Here is a 4,839-nt window from a genome sequence, read left to right on the forward strand (position 1 = left end):
GAGTCAGATACTCCTAGGAAAGGGTGAGGTACGCCAACAGTGCGACGTGAACCCAGGCCAAACTTGCGGTCACCGTATGCGTTCCCCGACCGGTGGTATTGGTAACAATGCCACTGGTGCAGCAGTTGGAGGCTGGAGACTGCCCACAGAGCGTCTTTCATGCGCTCGTATCAACGATCGGCCCTAGTCCCTCGTGTGGATTATGGCTTCCGCTTGGCAAATCCCGCTACTGAAGCAAAAGACGCGATCACACGATCGTTAGGCGTCTACGAAGTCGGGCCCCCGGCCAAGACACAAACTGAGCTTGACCAACGAAAAGCTCTCCGAGCTCGCTTCTTGGAAACTTAAGAAATCCCAATGGATAGGTACCGCACTCGACTTTGAGCTCAAAGAAGAAGCGATCCTGTCTCGGTAATGCAGGCTATTTCTGTGGTGCTCGTCCCTGGCGAGTCCGCTCCGGAATAAGGAGCTCATTGAGCGATGGGCGCGGCGGCACAGGAAAGTTCCTCGCTGTCTACCTTACAGCGGAGCCACAAAGATCTGGATGTGCGCGTAGAACACCATCTTCGATTCGACTTTGACAAACGCAAGGCGCAACGCTGACTTCCTGCGTATTGTCGCCCAACGACACATGTAATAATCCATCACACTCATGCGAGCTTTGTGGTTTCTCACACGTATAGGTCTACGACCACAGCTCAGGGCCAACGCTCGAGTTCAGTTCATCGCCCTCCGGCTTCCTGGGTTACTGCCAAGAAGCGCGGTGCGCTAGACGACGGGAAACGTCATGATCCTTGTGATCATAGGCGTCAACGACGTCTGGTCAGTCTTGGCGACGTACACCACAAACTCACACGAGTTCTCGGAGTTTAGGTATCCCCGCCACTTTACATGATATTTCATTAGACCCCGTCGGCGACATCGCCCCACAAGGCGTCCCACGTGGTAGCGGACGTCACCATTCTCATCATCAAAAGTCGGTAGTGGGCGATGACGACTATGTCGATTGTCGTTCGGTGACTCGCGATGTCCTCCGAGCATTCGAGGACAAGGTCCGTCGTGATCGACACTCTACCGAGCATCTTGATGAGATTGCCTACTGGATCGACTGCCACACGTGGGGATTATGTGCTCTGTCGGAGCGGCTCCGAACCGTCTTCTCGGAAGGTGTAGCGTATGCGCAAGGCCTCGCTTGGCCGTGTCCTTTATAGGTTCAATAAACCGTAACGGAACTTTGTCTGAAAGACAACGGAGTCTGCATATGTAGGAAATTCTCAGCATTCAATAAAACAAGGTCTCCAAATTCAACGTCTCCCACGTTTCTTCTGCTTCTCACATCTGCATTTTCTTTCTACATGGCTTAGTCTTCATCCATCACATCACGAACGCGTCGTAGGACACCAAGTCTGGTAGACAGGAAGCCATCGACTTTTTACGGGCAGTGAGAGGGTTGACATCAGCAAGCCGTTCAGCTATTCCTTTCCTCCAAGCCCTAATCCATGGGATGGCGGCGTAAGCGGGACGCGAGGATTAACAAGCCCGTTCACGTAGAGCGGTGTGTAGTTGTCAGATAGATGCACTGCACTGTTCAGAGAAACCACTACGAGTGGCAGCATGGCGCTCGCGTGTAGCGGAACTTCCCGACCGGTTAGCATATCGGCAATGATGACATGATATTTACAGTGAACGAAGGACAGTCAGCAGTGTGGCTTAATGACAGTGGCACCACATCCTACACGACCCCATCCATATGAAGGACTTATTCGCTGCAGTCGCAATATCTGGCGGTGTGCTCAAGTTTCACAACTTAAAGTCTACATATGATTGGAAAACTTGCAGTAAAAATAAAGCAGCGTGTAGATGCGACCCTTCTTGATACATTAGATGATGATAGAGAGATTATAGACTCGTTTATAACGTGAAATATGGCTGCGCTAACCACCAAACTTTTGTTGGTGGATTGTGTAAACTTTTGGGAGCAGTGTTGCAATTGTCAGCACTTATTCAACTGATTAAGAATAATTCTGAGATAAATTTGTTTCGCATTTAATGCTATGCAATACATTCAAAGAATGCATTATCTCTTACCTTTGCTTTCACGTGTACTAAAACAGTTATGTTATGAAGAGATTGTTTCCTTGTTGGGAATAGTACAGACTAGGACAGTTAGATACGTTGGCTAGCTTCTGTCCATTGTTTAGAGGAGAAGAAGTTGGAATTGTTGTCTGAGGAATGAAAGAGGTGTCTGATCGGCTGAAGGCGTTGACCAGCCATGATAATGCGGTGGCTTGACCCCTACTAATTTGGGCGTCGGTGAAAGCTCAACTAACATTCGCCGTGATACAAGAAGTGTTAGCCGTTTGGCCCATCGGTGACTGGAGCGAAAGAACCCTCTTTCTAGATAAATAAGCTCTCAGCTTCATGAAAAACACCACAGGTGCTTGTAGAGGTCTTACTAGCAAAACCTTGGGTTCCTAATTTTTAAATCAACGATATACTGAAGTTCAATCTTAAACTCAACTGATAAAAGATGTAGAGTGTACAAGGGTTCAGCTTAATGTTCAACTTTCGTGAAAGTATCATAGTAAAACTGACTGATTTACGCCGCCCACTTCTAAAGACAGAGAGAGGCATACCGGTCTCGTCAACAGTACAGAGGTCAAGTAGAAAAAAGGATTCTGTATGACACAGAGTGTTTGTGACTTCATGTAAGAAGCCAAGCATGCATATGGAATTTCCATACCAAAATAATATTTTTAAAAGATTCCACAATGCATACAGAGGGTACTTTCATGTAATGACTTAATGTAGCCCCTTACATCATCCCCTCCTTAGAGTCATTTTTTTTGATACTTCTGTAGCCTTTTTGAAGCAGTTTATTTCTCAATCAACAACGGAGCCATCAATTTAATAAGCCTAAATGAAAGAGAGTTCTTCGACAAAAATAAAAAAACGGTAATAGAACTCTTTGAAGTTTCTTCCATTCATAACCAAAATAAAGACAAGATGATCTCAATGGAACGGTTCTTTTGTTGGTGTCGGATCAGCAAGTAGGAAAATCCGACTCATCCCGTCGCAGCTAAGCTTAACCCTTGGCGGATATTTGTTTGCCTTGAGAAGAACAAGATTAAAATGGAGCGTCTGTTCGTTGAGTTGGCGCTGGCAGGACTACCAGTCACGACCGAGCATAACCAAGCTCTGGTCGTCGTAGTTTGCCTCTAGCAGCACTACAATCGATTGTAGTAGCTGCGGACCACATCAAGGATAGCATTCTCTAAGACTGGCGTGGTTCCCACGTGTCTGAGTCCGATGGATAGCCGCGCCACCAAACTTTGTAGAAATTGTTTTTCAACTGCTTATATTTACGATGACGAGTCAATTGATCCTCGTGATTGCCAATCTTCTCGACCACCCAACGACGCTGTCAACGAGAGCCTAATTGTGGAGATTGGGTCAAACTTGAAAACGATCGAGTAACTCTGGAAGTGGAAGAGCGTATATCGCGGGAAAATTGAGATATCGCAGCAGGGTTGCTGGACTCCTGAAGATCGCTTCAAGAGTAATTTCGAGCCTTGTTGCAGAGCAGTACTCAAAACTCGACGTTTTGACTGGTTTGTCTTTCCAATGCTCGGCTTTGAAGTGTCGTTTTGGATTATGCTTTAACAGCTTTAGGATGAACTTGTTCAACTCCGGAAGCCGAAGGAATCTTGTGAGATGACTCATGAACACCTGTTGCGCTCTGTTAAAGTAGCAGGTTCTGCTCTCGATGTACTGCCATTCTCGCCTTCGAGCGTTGGATTCAGTAAAGTAGCAATCTTTCCATGTCCTTTAACGCTTGTACACCGAGAAGAATCTTCAGGGTGAAGAGTTGGTTACTCAGCTGGCAAAGGCCAGTGACGAAATAGCAGATATCGTGCACCTGGCTCAATCTCGATCTGGTGTCGTATTCCACGATCTGATGAGGACCGCCTTCGTGGACAAATGGAGGACTTTATGATCAGCTCGATCATTTCTTAAAGGTATAGTAGGATTTGGTAGATCCACCCGAAAGATATGACATCAGCCTACCCACTTAAAGGGTAGAGTATGCGCATGCGAGTAGAGATGGCTTTTGTATACGCATCATTATTGCATTTCAACACCTTGAATGGTTCAATAAATCTTGGTAAAAGATTCCAGCATCCAATGTTGAACACTGCAGTTTCAGGCAGATTTGTCGTGATAGTCATACAAAATCATTGACCTTGTAAGCCATCTTGTTCATCCTTCCGCTCTTATCGGCTTGTTCATTTTGCCAATCTTGAGCCTCCGTAATGTCGTTTCAAACAAACCGAACATCGGCGTGCCTTCTTGCAATAAGGTTATTTAGGATATGAGAAGGGGAGAGATAGAAGTGATGTGTGCTTGTGTGTGCAAATACAGAAGTGAGTGTTTTAATATTAGACGCAATTATGTGGGCCCACGTGCAACTGCCTTCGGGCCACACAATATACTAAACCTAAGATTAAAGCTACCAACCCATCCTAAGGTATGTGGAACACTCATACTCAGTCTTTGCGTGAACCTAAAATAAGTACACATTTTAATATGCAGTCTTAACCATAAAAGTTAACACACTATAACCATTATAGTGTGATTGAACTCACAACTTGCCGTTTAGCATCACGATGCCAAACCACTCGAACCAGTCACCATAACTTATGAGTTAGTGCAAGCATTGACTACAGCAGCATACTTAACACTCCCCCATGATGCGCATACCTATACCGATCTTGAACGCTTCGAGTTTAGCTCTCGACACTGCTTTCGTAAGAGCGTCCGCAAGCATGTCGGAGGTCG

Source organism: Plasmopara halstedii (genome assembly GCF_900000015.1).
Source record: "Plasmopara halstedii genome assembly, contig: Scaffold_323, whole genome shotgun sequence".
Taxonomy (NCBI): Eukaryota; Oomycota; class Peronosporomycetes; order Peronosporales; family Peronosporaceae; genus Plasmopara; species Plasmopara halstedii.